This window comes from Pinus tabuliformis, chromosome 9, assembly GCF_031772625.1.
Source record: "Pinus tabuliformis cultivar Carrire ecotype Pingquan chromosome 9, CPIR1, whole genome shotgun sequence".
Classification (NCBI taxonomy): domain Eukaryota; kingdom Viridiplantae; phylum Streptophyta; class Pinopsida; order Pinales; family Pinaceae; genus Pinus; species Pinus tabuliformis.
Window position 1 is genome coordinate 52,588,916 of NC_142307.1, and position 22,584 is coordinate 52,611,499.

The following is a 22,584-nucleotide window of genomic DNA, read 5'->3' on the forward strand; positions in this document are numbered from 1 at the left end:
AGCAAGGAATGATATTTTAGAAATTGCTTAAATGCACTTTGTCTTGACTGTTATGCATTATTGTATGTTTTCTTCACAAACCTAAGTTAAGGAATTCTTGGCTTCTCTTTAGTTTAGACAACCCCTAGCCATCTATAGCAAAGTATTCTTAATTGCCCTTTGTTCATGATTATCCTTTATTCTTCATTCTGATCGTGGTCCAAGGATTCTTAAGTTCCCTTTCACCCTGGTTAGAATTACTTCACCCATTATGCCTAAATATTTGCATTTTGCTTTGCTAGCCTACCCTGTGAACATTCCCTTTAATGATCTGGTCCAGTTATGCTATCCATTTGTTGACTCCATAGCCCAATGGCTTGAAGACCTAGCTCTATCCATCTGCTCCAAGAATTCCACCACCCAACCTTCAATTCAAAACCAAAACCCCAACGAACATTAAGAACTAGCCTAAAATCCCATAAAAACAAAGCTAAATTATATAGAGAGAGCCCTCTCTGAGTCATAGGTTGGCTAGAGCCTATACTTAAAATATTGGTTTGTGGTTACCTCAGTTTATTCCTCCTTCTGATAACTTCTAAGGAAAATTCTGAGTGATAACATAGTGGCGACCATACTAGGGAGCTCAAATCCTCAGTCTTAATAAACCTTTGAGAAAATTTCAAATATTTATTTCAAGCCTCTTGAAGGGTTCATTAGAAGTTATTTACAAAATTTCACAAAAAAAGAAAGTAATTAGAAAAGCTTGAAATTATGGCTTCAAGGAGAACTCACTATACTAGGGCTAATCCAGATCCAAACCCTGCCCCAGTAGTGGATAATCCCAACCTGATTTCGAGAAGACCCAAAAGACAAGAAAGTTCAGTCAGTCCAACACCTTCAATCAAAGTAGATTCATGCCCTGATGAGTGTTTGTTTTTATAAAACCTTCCCTTTGATGTGTCATTTGACCTTTCCCTATTTAGAAATAGGTTTGAAAGTGCACTTGATGACATAGTTCTAGATCCAGAGTTTATTGCAGACCTCGAAGTCCAAAAGGAAAACTAGTCAATTGATGAATATATTCTGAATTCCCCATAGTCATCCGTTACTACTGCTAAGATCCCCGAGCTTTCTGAACCAGTGTCCACTACTCTTACTGCACCATTATTCCCTTCAACCTCTGAAGTTCATTCCCCACCTCCATTTATACCTTCACCTCCCTACCAACCTACCATTACCCGTCAATCACCTATTACTCCTAGTTCTCCATCGACTACTATATCATCTCCAAGTACCTCAACGCCACGTCTTAGCCCTGCATAACTTAGTGCCATGGTAAATAAATATGCTCCTCTTGTGTTACCTGCCCCACTTGGTGCCATGCCACAAGACTATAAAAAAAAAATTGTCCAATTTGATGGCATAGGACCTTATATAGCACAACATCATGTAAAAAAAATGACTAACTACTTTGAATTGCATGAAATTGATATTGGAGATGTTCAAATGAGACGTTTTGCTCAGACTCTAGCCGGTGATGTTAGGAAATGGTTCAGAGTGTTAACTACTAATAGCATATAGATAGTCTAGATATATTTTATCAGCAATTTTTAAATAGATGGGAAAATAAAAAGAACACTTTGCAGATCCTTTCAAAGTATGAAAATATTAAAAGAGGACCTAATGAAATAGTCCAGAATTATTGCACTAAATTTAACAATATATACAATGCAATACCAGTTAATCTTAGACCCCCATCTGACTTAGCATTAATTAAATTTCCTAATGGGGTTGATATTTGATATGGCATTCCAACTCAGAGAGAGAAATCCCCCAACTTTAGAAGACATGTAGAGTGTAGCAGTTAGTGTAGAAGCCAATTTTCTACCAAAAAGAGCTAGAGTTAGGAATGAAAGGAGAGGATTTATGAAAGATGAAGCCTCACCCTCTGACCTTAAAATAGATGTTCTATCCAAGAGTATGGAAAAGATTATGGATAGGATAGATAATATGGAGAGGAAGCATCAATGGGATAATCAGCAGGCACCTCCAGTTAGAAACCCAAACTTTAGAAAGAATCAAAATCAAAATACTGGAAAGAATGGACCTGATCAGAATATTAGGCCTCCCTTTCAAGAAAACTATGTTGAAACATCTCATTTAGATGACCCTGAACAAGACACACAGATTAAATTGATGGGATTGGATGATGAGGATATTGTCTTCTTGACCCAAGATGAGCAGGAACTACATATGCTACAGCAATTGCAGACCCAATCTAGAGAATCATTTGATTATAAACAAGGATATGATTCTGCCGTATTTGAAGTACACAAATAACATAATTTAAGGAGTAAAAAGAATACTAATACTCCTGACCAAACCAAGAAAACAATGCCAAATCAACCCAAGAAAATCAAAGCAGCTCCAGTTACTAAAACTCTCCAAATCCTCCCTAGACCAAACCAAAACCCTCCTGGTCCCACCATTGTAGATATAACCCCTAATCAACCCCCTAATGATCAACCATCCACTTCAATCCCCTCCAAGGAAATAGTGGAAAAATCTCCAAACACCATATTAGAAAATCCACATAAAAAGACCCCAAATACAGAAAAAGAGGAGCAACCTACTCCAATTCCTACTATGAAAATTCCAAGGTCTTAAACAAAAAAAGGCCCTTTTCCTTTCAATTTGGGAGTAGAGGTAGCTAAACTAAAATTTTCAGTTCCCTTAACAGAACTGATTAAAAGTGAAACCTATAAGTCTCAAATAAACCAAACCTTAAACATTGTTGAGAATGAAGATTTTGTCAACTTGTTTGATGATCAGCCAAAACTTATATTTGGTCTTGATGTTAACGGAAAACCACTAGAAGGACGGGTACCACCCTTTTATATTAGCATTAGCATTCATGATAAAATCTTACACAACGCAATGTTAGATTCTGGGGCCTCACACAATTTAATTCCCAAATCAGTTATGGAAAAATTAAAATTAGACATCGCAAGACCTTACAAGGACTTATTTTCATTTGACTCAAGTCAACTAAAGTGTTTAGGGTTAATCAAAGACCTTTGTGTTACCTTAGTACAATATCTTGCTAAAAGCATTCTCATGGATATAGTAGTCGCTGACATCCCACCCAAATATGGCATGCTATTGTCTAGATCATGGGGAGCTAAACTCCAAGGATCTTTACATATTAACATGTCATATGCCACAATCTTTGTTTTTTGACAACCTAAAAAGCTGTACAGAGAGACCCTAATGAAATATGTGGTGAGTAGCCATGATAGGCCTCAAAACTTTCCTATCTACTCCATGCATTCAAACATTAATTCTTTTATTTTGTATAATGTTGAACAAACACAACAAACTACTCCAAATAGTATGTTTCAGAACCAAAAGAAATTGTAGTTATAGCTAAAAACAAAACTATCCAAACTCAAGAGCTTTCCAATAAACAAGATAATCAAAATACAACAGACAATGAAAATTTTGTTCCACGAGATAGTGAAAATTATGAACATGAGATACTATGGCATCTTGAATTTGATGGATCAGTAAATAAGTTAGGAGTAGGAGCAGGAGTGTGGATATACAATCTGGAGAATGATCACTCAGAGGGCCATGCTTACAGACTGAATTTTAAATGCACTAACAACATGGCTGAGTATGAAGCCCTAATTTTAGGTCTCAAACTAGTTAGGAATTTAGGAGCCAAAAGAGTTTCTGTCATGGGAGACTCTGAGTTAGTTATAAAACAAATTAATGTTGTATATATGACCAAAGACCCTAGATTAAGTTTTTATAGAGGGACAATTGTAGAAATAATGAATACTTTCCTAGAAACTAAGCTTGCAGTCATCCCAAGGAAACATAATATGTAGGCTCATAGTTTAGCAATGTTTGCTAGCACTTGTAAGTTACCATTTCAACCTAACCATCGGTATACTGCTGAGGTCAGGCACAAAGCTGTTGTCCCAAATAACTTGAAAAACTGGCAAGTATTTGCTAATGACAAACAGATATACAATGTTTTAACCTTAGAAGAAGAATTTGTAAATAGTAATATAAATACTAACATAACATCAGATCCTGATTTAAGGATGAAATAGAAATTAATGAAATAGAAGATGAAAAGATAGATAGATTTCATCCCACTAAATTTACAAGATCAGATGTATAAAATGTAAAGGAAACTTATATTTATGAGATAATTAACGAAGACTCAGAAGTCATTAATCTTAAAGACAACTTTTTGGCGAAAGGATTAACCCCTTTCAAAGACTTGTTTGACTCAAATGATGTCCTTAGAAAACCAAAGATGGAACCCTTAAAATCTGATATAGAGGAGTGTAATATAGGCACTAAGGAAAATCCAAAATTAATCAAACTTTCGAAGTCATTACCCCCTATCGAAAAAGTGAAATACCTTGAATTATTAAAAGAATTCCAAGATGTCTTTGCTTGGAGTTATGACGATCTCAAGTACTATGACACCAGAATCATACAACATGTTAGTGTCAGCCTTTGAAGCCTTCCATCGATGATCAAATATGCTCTTACAAAGTGGTCTGAGGGTCTCAAAGTCAAATTTTGTCATTTCAGTGAGTCTTCAAGTAAAATTTGGTTACTAGGTATTAGGTCTAGGGTTGTTTTCACTCCTTCCAAAGTCTTCCAAGTATTGGTCCATGTCACCATTTAGCTTATTGTACCATCATTCAAAGAGTTTTCATCATCATTTTATGTTCCAATGGGTCATTTTACACCTTGTTCGTGCTTTAGTTGTACTTGGGTAAGCCTCATTTCCCTCTCCTAGGGTTTTGAAGGTAATTTTTCTTGGATGGCCAAATGATCAACAAAACTTGTGTCCTAATGTTCATACACCTTCCCCTATCCCTAATATACCTTCTTAAACAATTCCCATCACTCATATCCCTCAAATTCATCATTTTCCCACAAACCCTAGTTTATTGCTACAATTTGACAATTTTCTAGGCTAGGCCTGTGTTTTTCCCTTTTGGACCCCTCCCCTCACTCAATCTTTGCAATTCCACTTTCCCTTGCTTCCTAACATCCCCCCTACTTTCCAAAATTTTCTCAAGAATTTAGAAGCCCCTCATCCCCTTCATTTCCCTTCATTTATACAAATCCCATGTTCCACATATTGGGATAGGTTTTCTTCAAACTATGTTTCTGAGCAAGAAAATATCAATTTGACAAAAGTGATAGAGTTTCTTTTCCATCATTTACCCAAGAAGAAAAATATCTTTCATTTTTTACACAGGTTTCATGGTTTGGGAGAAATGTCGAAAACATCATTGGCCTCAAGAGGATTGATGCACTTCTAGACTGACCTTGGGAAAATCAATATTTCACCTAGTTGGGATGTTCAAATGACCTGTTTGAAGATTTAAATGATATCTAGATATAGAGAGATTTCCAATGAGCTATCATGAGCTCAATTGGGAGTTTAGGAAGACCTTCAAAAGTTGACTGCAACATCACTTTGCATTTAGGCAGTCTCATTCTGCACATTTTGACTAGTCTTGGGAGATTTGAATTTTTATAGGGAAAATGAACTCCAAATTGAAAAATTCATGATTGTTTGGAAATTAGACTCGACAAGCTTTCCAACGAGCTATCACACGCCCAATTTGAACACTAGGAAGGCCTTCAAAAGTCGTCTGCAAAACGGCGCTGCGCATTAGAGGGTCAGCGCTGCACACCAGAGATGTGTTGTGCATCAGGTAGCTTTCTTCAGTGTAAATTTACACTAGCATTGTGCATCAAGCAGGCACTATGCATTGGGCTCAGTGCATTGCACATTGGCCAAAGAGTTTCCAAAATCATTCCAATTTATCCCAAACTCTCCCAAATGATGCATTTCACTCCTACAAGTAAGTTTTCATCGATCTTGAGCTGAAATTAGTCTTCTTCATGTTTTGTTCATGAGTTTTTCTTCTTAAAATCAAAACCCTAGCTTGCCTTCATACACTTTCACCTCATTGCAAAATTTTCACTTCATTACAAAACCAACATCCTTTGTCCCTTTTCTCAAACTTCATTGCCCTAAAACTACCCATTAATTCCATTTTCCCTTTCCCTATTCCCCTAAGAAACTAATTCCCTTCATTAAACCCTAAGTCCCTCATAAGTCAAAACCCTAGTTTCCTAAATCTTTCCCTTCATTCCCCTACTCCACTTCACATCTACAAAATCTCTTCATACTCATCTTCTTTGTCCCCACCCATTATCATTGTTCACCATACCATCATCACATTACATCATTAAGACAAGCATGGAAAGAAGCAGTGAATCAAGTTTTGAAGAAGATACACTTAGTGATAGCTCAAGGGAAAGAAATGTGCAGTCGACGAAACCTCACAAGGGTGGAAAAATCATTAGGGGGGAACCTATTTGCATGAGTGAACTCCTTGCTTGCCCTCTAGCCACCACATGTTTCAGATATCAGTCATGTTTTGAGTTTTGTGAAATGGTTGAGAGGGTCAAATATCACCATGAGTTAGCAAGGTAGTTTGTGATAAACTTGGATAACAATATGGTGCATCTTGATGGGTTCAACTTCACTCTTTCAACAACTATCATTGCAGACGCCACAGGAATTCCGGATGTAGGGGAAAAAATGGAACAAAAGGCAAAAAGAAGGATGAAAAGCTCAACATTTTGGCTAATGTTACTTTAGCCCAACAAAGTAACCTATGATGCAACTTTGAGCCAAAATTGGACAAATTTTGAAACAATTTTTTCATTTTCCAATTTTTGAATTAGGCAACACAGGAAATTCTTGCTGATGTGCAGCACCACTGGCACTGCGCATTGAATTGGTGCACCCTCTTGACAAATGGCTTATAGATTTGGATTTAGCATAAAAAAAGAAGCAAACCCAGAAAGTTTCATCAATTTTGGTGGAGATCTTGGCCACCAAAAGGGCAAAAAACACTCAAAAAGTGCCCTCTCTACCACTTTTTGGACACACAGGAACCACTCTTGGTAGAATCCACTTTTGAGGGGTCAAATGACCTCCAAATCAAGAAATTCAAAGTGTTCTAGAAACTAGCGAGGCAGAGATTTCCAACAAGCTATCTTGGCCCTGATTTGGTGAAGTGGAAGGCATCCAAAATCAGCCTTGAAGTGGCACTGTGCATCAGGCTCAAGGCACTGTGCATTAGGCAAATTTTTGCCAATTTTGCCTAAAAACTCAGAATTTCACCTAATTTGACTATTAGTTGAATTTTTCTCTTCTCATTGGTAAATTTATGATGTAATATGATGTAAATATGATGAAAAATGACTTGAGGGGGTAGATACATCATTTAGAGGTGGTTTGAGGTTGAATGAATCAGTTTCCATAGTTTTAGAGGCAAGTTGTTCCATTGCCTATTTCCTAGTTCCTAGTTTAGATGTTGTTGAAAAAGCTCCTTGACTCATGGATTCAACCCCTAATGGCTAGCATAGGTGGTTTGATGCCTATATCATGTACTTTCTTAGTCATTTGTCAAGGTTTGACTTTGGTGGAAGTGGTGGCACTCATTGAACATTTGTATCAACAGTTTGGCAAGGAATAAAACCAAGTTTCACAACTATTTTTGTGGGATTCTTGTGACAGTGAGTTTATGTATTTTTTCTTCTTTGTAATGAGTTTTCTTTGATGTTTTATATGTATCCACATCTCTTTCTTTCTTCTAAACTAAATGATTCAATGTGAATAGATAAAATACACTCATTTACAGTGCTTTGTCTTGAGAATGCATTTGGTTTTCAATGTTTTCATTTTTTGAAGAGGATTCATAGTTTCTTATGCCCTCCTCAGCTCCTCAGTTGTCTACTCTACCATCTCAAATCCATTGCTAGTACATAAATGCTTGTCTACCTCGCCCCACAGAATATGACTGTATCCCTGAGTTGATTTCCCTGACCCAATATGCCTTCTCCATTTGATCCAGCAACCAAAACCTAAAAAGCAAACCAAAAACCCTAATCTTCTATACCTAGCCTAAAATCAGCATTAATTTTAGTCATCTCAAGCCCTAGTTTCCAATATCTTAATTGATATTAACAAGGAGAGAGCCTTCTCCCGACCTGGTAGGGCTAGCTACCAGGTTAAGCGTGGTTTGATGTTACCCTAGACCTATCTTTTTTAGCCTGAGGTAGATTTAGGCACTAACACAACACACCATCCCCAAAAAAGAAAATCAGAAACCTTTTAGACAAAAGCTTAGGAGGATTAATCCCATCCTATTACCTTCTATTGAAAAGGAAATTCAAAGGATGTATGAGGCCAAGATAATAGCACCAATCAGATTCTCTGATTGGGTTTCAAATTTGGTGCCAACAAGGAAGAGAATTGGTGAGATCAGACTTTGTGTTGATCTCAGAAATATTAATAAAGTTTCACTGAAAGACAATTACCCTCTTCCTCAAATGGATCATATCTTACAAAGGGTAGTTGAGTAAACTAGAATCTCATTATTGGATAGTTTTTCTGGTTACAATAAGATTTTAGTTCACACAGATGACCAAGCCAAAATTGCATTTACTACTCCTTGGGGCACATTCATGTATGTGAAGATGCCTTTTGGATTAAATAATGCAGGGGCCACTTTCCAAAGAGCCATGGGCATAGCTTTTGCCAAGGAAATTCATGACTTCCTAGTAATATATTTAGATGACATCACTGTATTCTCAAAATATGATAATCAACACTTAGATCATCTAAGGCAGGTTTTCATCAAATGCAGGAAGTATGGAATTTCTTTAAATCCCAAGAAATTTTTATTTGGGTTAGAAGAGGGAAAGTTATTAGGGAATATAATCACAAAAGATGGCATCTGAATAGATCCTGTAGGAATAGAAGCCATCTTATAGATACAACATCCTAGGAACATTAGGGAATTACAAGCCTTTTTAGGGAAAGTTAACTTTCTTAGGATATTTATTTATTAACCTAGCAAAATTAATTAGATCATTAAACAATATGTTGAAAAAATATTCGACCATAAAATGGACCATTGAGGCTAAGAAATCCTTTGAATACATTAAGCTAGCCTTAACTAAAACACCAGTTTTGATTAGTCCAAAATTTGACAAAGATTTCATTTTATTTTCCTTTGCTTCAGAACATACAATTGTTGCATTTCTACTATAGAAAAATGATCAGGGTTATGAACAAACTATTTCCTTTTTTAGCAAAGCCCTGAGGGATGCCCCCTTAAAATACAACATAATGGAAAAACAAGCCTTTGCTTTGGTCAAATCTATCAAAGATTTCATATTTTACACTTTATATTCTCATATAATAGCCTATGTCCCTAATTCAGTAGTCAAGGACATCCTAACTCAGGAAGGTCCAGATGGAAAGAGAGGGAAATGGATCGCTACTATATTGGAATATGACTTAGAAATCAAATCAAAAAAGTTAATCAAAGGCCAAGGTTTAGCGAATCTCATGGATGGATCGAACTGTCAGGCATTAGATATAAATTTTATTGCAAAAATGGATAATGAAGAGGAGATGGTGACTCCACCAATCAGCCAAGCCTTTATTGAATCACCATGGTATGCTAATATCATATATGTTTTACTAAATCTACAAGATCCTCCTAAATTATCCAGGACCAAAAGCAGGTTTTTAAAAATGAAATCCTTAAAATTTTGCATAGTAGATAATGCTTTGTTTTGGAGGAATCATGAAGGTATTCTTCTCAACTATTTATTGAAAGAAGAATCTGACAAAGTGTTACAAGAGTTTCATGCAAGTGACTGTGGAGGACATCTTTACTGGAAAACCACTGCTGACAAAATTCTTAGAGCTGGTTTCTATTGGCCTACTTTGTTTTCTGATGTAAAGAAATATGTAACCTCCTATCATAAGTGTCAAATTTTTGAAGGAAAGAAAAAGCTTCTACCCCTGCCCCTAAAACCAATCTTTGTTGAAGCACCTTTTCAACAATGGGGTCTAGACTTCATTGGTGAAATCCACCCACCTTCCTCTGCCCAACACAAATGGATCCTTACTACCACAGATTATTTTACGAAATGGATAGAGGCCATACCTTCAAGGCAAGCCATTGACACTGTTATAATAACCTTCCTTGAGGCCAACATCCTATCAAGATTTGGATGCCCAACCAAGATCATCATTGATAATGCAGCAGCTTTCAAATCTAGAAAAATGATAGATTTTTGTAGTAAGTATCATATAACCCTGGGCCATTCCATAGCTTATTACCCTCAAGGAAATGGACTAGCATAATCCTCAAACAAAAGTCTAGTAAATATCATCAAAAAATTGTTAGAGGATAACAAGAAAACATGGAACAAAAAGCTAGTAAATGCCTTATGGGCAGACATGCTAACCACAAAGAAATCAATTGGTACTTCTACCTATCAATTAGTTTATGGAATGGAAGTTGTTTACCTATCTTCCTTGGGAACACTAGTGATGAAGTTTCTCCCAGCATTGTAGGTTGAACCAAATGACATCCAAAGAAGAATCAACCAACAATTCATTTGCAGCAAACCAGGGAAGAAGTGTACATCCGATCTCAGGTTGTGCAGGAAAGGATCAAGAAGATTTTTGATAAAAGGATCAAGGCTGAAGACTTTTACCTAGGGGAAAAAGTTCTAAAATGGGATTAAAGGAGAGAATATAAAGGTAAACATGGGAAATTTGATTTCATGTGGAAAGGCCCATATGTCATTTATGCTTTCAGAGATAACAATGTTTTTTTCCTAAGAGAAATGGATGGCACAGAAGCAGAAGGAGGACCAGTGAATGGTCGAATGCTCAAACACTATATTGAACCTAGTTATTAATTTCTCTTATCATTTGTACATACTTTACTTTCAAAAGTCTAGAGTTGATTGGATGGTGGTTTTTGAAGTTGAAGCTAGGAGAGAAGGCCCTAAGCTTTAAAAGTTTTATTGTCATAAATAGTAATAATGAAGAGGCATAAAAGGGAAATGTTGCAGGGTAATGTCACAACAATTCAGAAGGCCATTGATCTACAAAGTTCTTGGAATTTCACCAAGAAATGCCATCCCCAAGTGGAGCCACTGTTAGGTTCCTATACCAATAGGAGTCATAATTTTGAATGACTGAGATTAAACCTTGTAATATTGTACATACCTTTGATTTTGCAAATGTTTTCCATATTCAAAAAATTAAAAAATGTAAAGAGAGTATGTCCTAAAAAAATAATCAAAGGACAAAAAGAATAAAAAAGGTCAAAAAAGATGAAAAAATATGAACCCCAAGAAAAGAAAAAAGACCATGAAAGTGAGCAAGCCAAAATGCCACTCCTATTTATTTTTATGCATAATAAAAGATTGTGTGCAACTTGGGATCCTTGCCACAATCCATGATAGTCAAAATGTTTAAACTTGGTTATTTCATGTTTTCAATTTCATGTCTATAGATAGAGAATAAAAATTTGGCCAAACAGTGTAACCTTGGCAGATAATTAGATAGGTAGAGTAAATAAAAGGAGCTCAATTGTTTAATCTGAGCCCTTGGATGTAATAAGGTTAGATTTAGTTAGTTTACTATTGTAAAGAAAAAGAAAAATATTTGATAAGGGTTTGCTAGCTCAAATGCACCCTAATAAAGTGAAGTAAAAATGGTAGGAAAAGTAGATGGGTAAGTAGGAGAAAGATTGCAGAAGTATGATGATTGGTTAGACAAAAAGCATATTTATCATTCTCATCATAAAAGTTCCAGATATGAATGAACAATCAAGCATGCAAATGGATTTCAAAGTCAATTAATTAACTTCCTCCATTCATTTCACCTTTTACTTAACTAATTTCCCATAATAAAGTTCAAAGTGCTAAAAAACCTTTAAGTCAAAGAGGCTCAGAGCATTTCTCTGACTTTTGGAGGGACTGGACCCTTGGCTCAATGACTTATGGATGTTAAGTACTAAATTCCCCTCAAAAAAAAATTCATCTCCCTTCATTCCCCCTCATTTCCCTAATAAAACCCCTTTTCCTAAGGTTAAAACACTATTTTCCTAGGGAAAGTAATCACCCCCATGTAAAACCCCTTTTCCCAAAAAACCTACTAAAACACTTTAGCCTAAGTTATAATGCATATATGCGAAAAGCAAACAAATAACAGAAAATGCATTATCCTTAGCGCAATTCATTTCCGCCGTTTTCATATTAACTTCTAACTTTTATATATTAATTCCCATTAATACCCTTTCCCATATGTATATATTAAATCCCTTACATTAATATCCCTAGACCTAGTTTTAACTATAAAAATACGAATTTCACACAAACCCCGACAAAGTTCATTAACTGACGAACTCACAATTACGTTAAGTAAAACTCCGCAAATCGCCCCCACCACCTAAGTTTGTCATTAACCCATGGTTAATCACCATACCGCCGCAATAAACCCATCGGGCCCCCACCCATTACCCTCTGTGCTCGTTCACAGCACGATCTCCGTCTGATCTGAAGGCACACATCCAACGCTCATAAGCCATTTTGGGTGGGATCATCCACTGAATGATACCACCCGAAAAAAGTGGTTTTCCGCCTGGCCCCCGATGCTACATGTCCTTCAATGAATGGAATCGGACGACCTCTTCCAAATACCACCAAGCGCCCAAAAGAGGTGCGATATAAAATGTTTATTGCCTTCTTGTTACACGACAAAGTAACTATTTTTCACCGTGTACCCACTAAAACGAACTTTTCATGCATAAAAGCCAAAAAGCCCCAAATCATTTGTTTTCACTAGAATTTCAAATGTAAACCTCTGTACACATGCACACCACCTGCGAACATCGAAGCCATCAAACCACGTCTAATTTCACTCCAAAGACGCCACAGACCACCCAGACAACCTTGCAGCCTATACAGAACCCCTTCAACCATTTGCAGTCGCCAGCCACCCTGCTCAGAACCATTTCACCCCAGTTCCAGGTATTTAAGCCACAATTCATCAAATACCTTATCAATTTCAAAGAAACCAGTGATTGAGTATTCTTTGTTAAGCTTAAAATTAATTAAGGAAACTTAAGCAACCTAAGCCTACTCCGTGCTGAACCACCATTGCCCTAAAAAAACACTGCAAATTACCTCCCCCATTCTCAAATCCACAAGAACTGAAAATGGTTGCCCCAATTGCCATGGATGTGAGACCCATCTCTACACCCCACTTAGACCTGGACCACCTCCCCCTGGTTGATAAGGATTTCCAGATAAAGGACACCTCTATCCAAGAATCCCCACTCAAAGTATATTGTCAAAGTAGGGATAGATACCTGAACCATGTTGATGACATTGGTCTATGGGAGTCCAATTTACCTAAGTACCAGTTCCCTAGAGTCCACATTTTCCCAGAAATTCTACATTATTGCCATGCCAACTATGTCCCCAGTCAAAGAGTAGTCATGTCCCCTAACCAGGCTATACTTTTCACTATCACTATTGAATCTATAAATGAGATGCTACAACTCCATCCTAGCCAAAACTTGACTCCTCTTTAAATTGGAGCCTTGTTAGATCAATTCCCTAAGTTTACTACTGCAAAATTGGTAGAAATATTCTAGACTTTCATAGAAAGAGAAAAACACATCCCAAAGGATCCTCCTTCTTATGTATCTACCATTTTCTCCTCATGGGGAAGGAATATTGTGGCCATGATATCCAGTGTCCTAGTCTATACCACCAGTGAATCTATTGATGAGATTATTTTAGCCTTCATGTCCATATACACTCCAAGGCAGCCTCTTGCTATCATATATGACTATGCTTAGTTCATAGTTGACAGGATGCATGAACAGTTCCTCGGAATGAGTAATGAGAGAGTCTTCAAATACTTCTTTGTCTTGTATCACCTTTTCCTATATTATCATTCAGACAAATTCCCATTCACCCTTCAGAAGCTTGACACAAAAGGTCACCCCAGATCAATCATTTTCTCGACTCCATTAATCCATAAATATTAGTCCCCATATTCATATGTTGAATTCATTGACCTATTTTTGCAACTAATTGTGATAATGCTGACAGGAAGCCCTCCTCCAAGAATCATTTCAAACATAAAAATGAATTGTCAAAATAGACCAAGATAGATGATTGGTACTTGTACCAAAACCATACTGAAATCAAAATCTATGGTTGCATGTTGGCTCCATACAAGCTACCAAAATACCTCCCAATGAGGTTATTTGCTTTAGAGTACTACAGGTAGATTATCAGTCCAGATGAAACAGACTTTGTCAATGCCAAGAAGAAGGCCAACTTCAAAATAAAATACCAACTAGGCGCCTTCATATGAAACTCTAGGGAAGTAGGTCGGGAAGTAGATGCCATTTTACAAAGCATGAAATTCCAAAGGAGCTTTGCTTGGAGATATGACCCTTTGGAATTCATATCCAAGAAGAGGCAAAAGGTCAAGTTAGCACCTTTCATCCACCATCCCATACCTGAAATTGAAGCCTATGCCAACCAATCAGAATGGGTAGAAGGAACCTTAATTGATCAGGACATCACCAACATAGACATAGAAAATGCTCTGATCGACCTAGAAAAACAACTTGATGAGGGTTCTTTCTTGCAGGTGCCAGAATAGTCGAGAAGGCTAGAACAGTTAGATAGGCCAGAACAATCAACCAGGATAGAACCATCAGAAGAATCAACAACTACTTCAAGTGCCCATCCAGTCATGCAAACTCCTCAGAATGAGGAGAAGGTACCAAAAAGGAACAAAGAAGGGGCTTCCACTTCAGGAATGCCTACTTCTGATGTATAGCAAGAACCAAACAAAAGGCAAAAGCCAAATCCAGCCTCTGAGCAAGAATTTACTGAAGACTCAGCTGAGGTCACCAACACATAGGTGGAAAGAAGTAGGCCCACCACTCCATCTAGGAGTGTGCAGGAGCCTTCCACATCGTAGACTTAGATGTTGGTGAGGCAACAAAGTGTTGAGGTATCTTCCTCGAAAATGCTTGCAGATAAGGACCAAGATATTAAGGAAAGATACAAAGAGATCAAAGCCAGAAATGAGAGGCTTAAGGCCCAAACATATGCCTAATAGCTGAAGATGACCCCCACTAATAAAACAAGGCTAATGTCAGCCTTTGATATCAAAGAGGGGAAAATGCAGATGACTTTCATCAAGCCAACCACTCAGCAGCCAAGAGCAGCATTAGATTTCAAAAAGGTGGATTTTGAAGTACTGGCAAGGGATATTCATCCCATTGACCAGATTGAACTACACAAGAAAACAGGGGAGATGATATACTCCACATTAATAGGAAAGGCCATTTCTTCCCACCAATTACAGAACTCCCTAAACAATATATCAGCACAATTTCAGTTGGAGAAGGCCTCCTCATAGGCCAAGGATACTAGAATCAAGTCCTTAGAGGACTTAGTGATTGAATTGGGACACGATCCCAAGGATGTAAAAGCTATAGAACAGCTGATTAAAAAGAAAAATGAAGATATCGCTACACTTAAGAAGCAGCTTAAGATACCTCAACTATAACACCCACAGACAAGGGAAGTCCTAGAAGCACAGCAAGGACATGAAGAGCTCATGGACTTGGTCTTGAAGCTGAACGATCAACTCAAGGAGACAGATAAGGAGTTGGACACTTTAATTCAGTCAAAGCAAAGTGACTTGGCCACAACTTCTAGAATTTTCATCCCCACAGTATCTACACCGATTCCTTCCACACTGGCAGCACTGTTGGCACCCACAGCTCCACCTGCCGCAACATTGCAAGTAACAACTGAGCCTACTATAGCAACAAGTACACCAACAGATAAAGCAACAAAACTTGTCAAATCCATGGAAGATATGTCTATCCAGGCTATAGAGCAAAAAGATTAAAGGAGAAGGTGGCAAGTTTGGAAACTAACTACAAACTTTCCCAACTCAAGCAAAAAGAAGAAACACAGAAGGCTCAGAGAATGGGTGAGAAAATCAAAGTCATGGAAAAAGATTTGACACTAAAGAAACCACTTGGACAAACCAAAGAGATGTTGTGGGCCAATATCATTAACTTTGTTAATGATATTTGGTCATCAATCCAGGTAATCTTTGAGCAGACAAAATTAGTAAAGATAACTACAGAAGCTATCCAAAAAGTAAAGGAAGAACTAGGGGATAAACCAGAGGATGCCAATCAACTCACCCACTTCCTAAACAGCAAGAACAGATATGAGCTCCATGAGCTTAACATAGAAGATAGGACTTAGGCCATTCTAGAGATTAGGAAGGTTCTTTCCAAAAGAAACCTTATGATTAACTTAGAAGAGAAGTGCCATAACATGTAGGTAGCCATTAATAGGTTCATGACTAAGTTTCAGATTTTGAGACAGAAGGGTCTTCCCAGTCCTATGGTCATCAATGAAAAACTCATGACCCAGCTAGACTATGGAGATAGACTAAGAAAATTGGCTAAGGAACAAGCAAGTTCTTCAACCATTAAAGCCCTACCAATAGGCAAACTGTTATATGACACATTGGAGAACTTGTTTTTCCTATAGCATGAGGTGAAACATTTGTTTCTCACCAAGCCAATTTTTGAAAAATGCATAGAGGCAGATGAAATCTACAGAAGGATGGTGAATGTAAAACCTGATGTGGAATGGTGGGAAAAAATGACAGATTTACGATGATAAATTTACATCATAAAGTTACTGCACAGTAAATTAAGGCAACCAGTTAAAACAAGTAAAAGCACAGCAGCAAGGTCAAAGAGTAGTAGGGTCAAAGAGTATCAGTTGAAAGATGAAAGCAAAGAAGATTCTAGCGTAGAAATGCTACAAATATTAGCCAACTTAATGGGCTCCAACTCAACTGAAACATCCAGCAACACCACAATAAAAGGGACAGCATGAAGCAGTTCAACATCTATCTCTATCTTCATGCAAGAAGATATTTATTTTTCCTAAATTAAATCTCAAGTTGTTTTGAGATATTTTGTAAATAATTTTGTATATATACTTCATATTTCGAAGTATGTGGGGTGGATTCCAAGACATTTCTATAGACTTTTTCTCTCAAATCAAAATTCTATTGTATCAATGACTGGATTATCTTGTTGGATCAAGGAATAAAGATCAGATATTACAGGATTCTTGTGTAAAGCGAAATACAAATAAGTATTCTCCCATGTTCAATCTTGTTTTTCCTTATGTTTTTTCCATAATCTTTTGTGTAAATTTCTAAAATCTAAATGTATAGCAAGGAATGATATTTCAGAAATTGCTTAAATGCACTCTGTCTTGACTGTTATGCAGTATTTTATGTTTTCTTGACAAATCTAAGTTAAGGAATTCTTGACTGCTCCTTAGTTTAGATAACCCTTAGCCATCTATAGAAAAGGATTCTTAATTTCCCTTTGTTCATGATCATCCTTTGTTCTTCATTCTGATCTTGGTTCAAGGATTCTTAAGTGCCCTTTCACCTTGGTTAGAATTACTTCACCCATTAGGCCTAAATATTTGCATTTTGCTTTGCTAGCCTACCCTGTGAACATTCCCTTTAATGATCTAGTCCAGCTATGCTATCCATTTGTTGACTCCATAGCCTAATGGCTTGAAGACCTAGCTCTATCCATCTGCTCCAAGAATTCCACCACCCAATCGTTCAATTCAAAACCACAATCCCAACGAACATTAAGAACTAGCCTAAAATCCCATAAAAACAAATCTAAATTATATAGAGAGAGCCCTCTTTGAGTCATAGGTTGGCTAAAGCCTATACTTAAAAGATTGGTTTGTGGTTACCTCAGTTTATCCCTCCTTCTGATAACTTCTAAGGAAAATTATGAGTGATAACATGTTGAACAATTGCAATATACATTGCTAGAATATGAAAATGAATCTCAAGATTTAGTTCATGATCATCAAGAGATTTTTATCTTCCAATTCCATTTAATGGTCACATCTTATCATCTTACTGCTCCTTCTAGAGTGCATCTTCAACATGAATCAACACTTGAGCGTATTGAGCCAATATGACTAGCTATCTAACCCAATTGATGATCCTTTGATAGATTCATCAAGCCACCATCAAAATTTCATAAATACATTTGAAGGTTGTTTGGAAGATTCAGTTCTACCGAAGATCTTTAATGACTTGTTTTATGTACATACACTAATTGTTGTTCAACTTCTCTTTCATTTAACCTCTTCCATTCTCTATCAAACATACATCCTTATTTTTATGATCCCATAGAGATTTGGTTGGAGGAAAATTTTCAAGAGTGGGTGCTTGTAAATAAGTTAGTTTTAGTAAATATGTTAGCAATAAATGTACATACTACATTCATATTTATTTATGTTGGTTTAACTATAATTGTATTTTTGTTACTAATGCGTGACATGTATATACGTAAAGGAAATAAAATTAGAGAATGGTTACATTGGAAGTATGATTTCACCTAATTTAAGTTTTCTCTTTAGATTAGGATTAGAGATAGATTAATTTAGATTTAGATTCCTTTCTTGTTTGTATTTATTTCATTATTGCATATTTTTAATAAACATGTAATGAGCTTATGATGTTTCCTTGTTATTTACTCCATTCTCTAACAAAAAGTGTTTGAAAAGTATGATTGCTTAAATTACTCTTATGTTGCACTTGCTTATTCTTCTTAGTGAAGCTTTATCACATTGTTGAAGTTTACAGATGATATCAGGAAGAGTGAAGTTCTAAAGAATATTTACAATCAAGTGCTCTTGAAAAAATTAATTTTCAATTCACAAACATTTCTATATGATCACTTTTCCCACTCGCGTTCCTCAATGTTATTATGAAGTAAATGCAAATCAATAGCTCATCACTTATTTGTTAATTTAGATTAAATAAGTAGATGATTTTGAATATATGCAAAATTAAAGATAATACATGGGAGAATGTCACGATCTATAAGGAACTTTTACAATCAGACTCTTCTAGGTATGCATAGACATCTTCATCCTCATTTGTTGTTAGTTTCCTTTTTAGTACTTGTTTTCTCGTTTAGTCATATTTTTTATTTCTCATTTGTAGTTCTTTTTGCAGGTCTTCATTGGCTTGATTTTGGAGACTTGATTTTTAATAGAATATTTAATTAGATTTGAGATAAGGTGAGAAACTAGCCTTTTCTAGTCAGAAACATGTTGAGGGAAGTACTTGCTTTCTCACCAGAATTTTTCTATTATGTATTGGTGTTTCTCTTCATTTTTCCTTTCTTTGCAAATTTGTGAGATGAGTTAATAATCATATTTTGCCTCTCGTTGATGTAGCTGAAATAAAATGCTTGGCTCTTTTTTTCTCAAATTTGTTGTGGGTCTACAACGTCTCATATTTTAAATATTAAATTAAACAAGGCCCATAAGTAAAGGAAAATTGAAAAAAAATATTGCAGCAAGTTATAAAATGATCCTATCCATGATTTTATCTTTGCCCATTCTAAATCTTATAGTTGGTGTGTTGAGTTGAACCTTTGTATTGCACTCGTTCATCTTGCATCTGCTTTAGTCACATTCCTTTCTTTCGAAATGACTAAGAGCCTCTAATTGGTAAATATTGGAATCTCGATCATCTGCTTTGCATTTTTTCGAGATTATTTCCTTCAAAATTTTGGACCTTCTGGCTTATCAAACTCTCAGGTCTGTATTATATCAAAATTATTTTAAAATATTTAGAAATTTTCCTCCCCGAGATCCACGTGGCCTATTTTATTTCTCCACTTGAATTCATGGTCTCAAAATCTCGTAAAGGTATATTAAATTATCATTGTATTTGAGTTTATGATATTATGTTTCTATCCAATAGTAATATTTGGCTTCCTTTTTATCATAACTCTTATTTAAATACTTTACAATAAATACTTTATGAAGCCTCCTCTTATCTCAGAACCTTAGGATATCAGATTATGTATTCTCCTAGACCTCTAGACAATTCATCCATCACTAGTCAGTCTGACCTATCACTATGCTTACATGTAGTTCTCTTTGATTATCTCTGTATCTTAATCCTGACTTCCATCTTATCATTGTATTCGATAACTTGGATGTGTTTTTAATTATAATTTAATTTGAATTCCAAGCCTTCATTTCTCGAGGTAACCAAGTGACTTCAGAAATATCCATTCTTTATGGTAAGTGCACATGGATCTCATTTTCTTGCCTTCATTGGACATATCCTCACATGTATAGGTAGGCCTCTTTTTACTCTATACGACAATTTTCCTGGCTAATGAGAAGTTCATTACCTTTGGCTCGCTTACATTTTGGTCTTTATCAAATGTTAATCTCATCATCCCAATCATCTTTTAGTGCAAATCATCATTTTATTTTCAAGACACTCTTGAGAAACCACTATGATGATGCAGCCAATTTGTAAGGAAATTTGGAACATGCAAAAGCAATGGATCCTGATCAATTTCAAATTCTCTTGAGGTCATCTTAATTTTGATATATCACTCCTTACTTATCATGCAAATAGTCAAGTCCTCTCCATATACCCATAAGAGCTACATAAGATGGGACTTGGTCTTGATTTTTTAGAGTTTATGAAAATCTGGGAGTTGATATGAAATCTGAAAAGACAAAAAGACCAATTGTCATTCAAATTCATATAGAATCACATCTTCATTCTCATTTCTGATGTATTTGGATTACTTCTAATTCCTTGAACATGAATCATTATTTTTTATAGCCTTACTACTCACTCTAGTTTAGACTTAATAAGTTATGATTTTGGCCAATGAAAACTTCAAAGAATACAACCTATTTTGATGGAGAAAATCAACATCGATCAGGTAAAATTTTAATGATATTCTTCAATGGTAAGTTTCATATGCCCATTTTCATCCTTTTTCTATTTCTTTACATTTTTCTTTCAACTTTGTTTTTAGTTTTGTTGATCTTAAATTTGTTTTGCAAGTCTTTACAAAAATTTTCACACCTATATCAGCTCATATTTGACACTCATTCTCTTTTGTTTTGATTGCTTTCGAGTTTTTGGGAGAAACGGTTATGATGTTCATCAACCAGCTAAATTGGGGATTCCCTGAACTTTCAATTTGTTTCACAAGAATTGCTTTTATTAGAAAATTTTTAAAATGTTCTCATGCAGACTTTGCTTTGAAACAAGAAAATTTGCATGCAAAGTGTAACAACTTCTCATTTGGCTTAATTTTACCCCATCATTGCTATGAACCTTATGTTTTGAGAGCCTAATTGATTATAACCCTACAAGTTAAGATTCATCAAAATCTCAACATAAGATGAACACACTCATGTTTTTCCTATTTTATTCTTTTGTTGAGACATTTTATAACTAGTCTTGTTGGGGTTGTCTTTTTAATTTGTGCTTCTCTTTCATTTTTGCTTTCCTATTTGACATTTTTGGAGTTTGTTGATTTCTTCTTTCGCTTTAGTTTGGATTGTGTTTTCCTTTCGTTGTTGGTTATGGATTGATTTCATTGATATTACCAAGGAAATTTTCTTACCCAATAGTGGTTTTCATACATGGGAAATTTGTACTCTGTCTATTTCAATGGGTTTCATTTAACGTCAAGGGAAATTTTTATGGACTCCTAAAAACCTCTTGCCTTAAATATTTTCCATGGAAGAACATACATCCTTTCTAATTAATATAGTTCATTTGTTCAAGAAAAGAACTGACCTGAGTTTAACTTGATGGATCCCTCCCATCCTTCCACTTTATAAAATCCTTGGAATGTTAGCTACGAGGAAAGATGTGGAGTCAACATTATGGAAGTATTATATCCATTTTCTTAAGTCTCTTTTACCATCCCACCCCTTTCACTCATGTACATCATAAACTAAGCTTGCAAATATGCTTATCAAAAGGGTGATCAAAAGGGGAAGCATGGGAAATACAAGTAAACTCGGTGGGCTATGGATGCTCATTGGCAGTGGGGCCATGCTTGTATGGCAAAAAAGACAACTTTGTCGGGGTACTAACTAGGCTCGCTGGCAGTGAAGCAATGTCATAGACCATTTATATCGATGGATATATGTTTTATAAAAAAAAACTCATATTTGTACCTTCTTTTATTTCTCATACAAGGTAATCTTAAATATTAAATACTTCCCAAAATTTGGATTCATGACTTTAGACTTAGTTTACTTTGAGTACTTAGATTTTTAGACTTATATTGCTTGATTCACTAATGTGGGACTCTTGGAAATCTTTGAATGTTTGACGGCTTAATAAAATTCATCCCTTTTAACCATCGGGTAAAGCGAAGATCATCATCTTTAACCATAGATAATTGGTTCTTCCCCATGTGTCACCATTGTTGTGGTCAAATCACAACACACCCATTTTTAACTTATTATTTCATAATAATAATGGGGACCCTTTTTGTAAATTTTGGGTAAATCGCTCTTTAATGTTTTCTTTCAGTTAAGTGTCTGAAAATTTCATGAGATTTTTATTTTCTTATAATTTCCATTTTAATTGCTTCATTGTGTTCTATTTTTTGCTAACTTGCCATTAGTTATTGTTTCATCTCATTTGCATTCACAGTTTTAAATGGTGTTTATCCAAAGTTTGATGATTTTTACCACCTCGACTAAAAA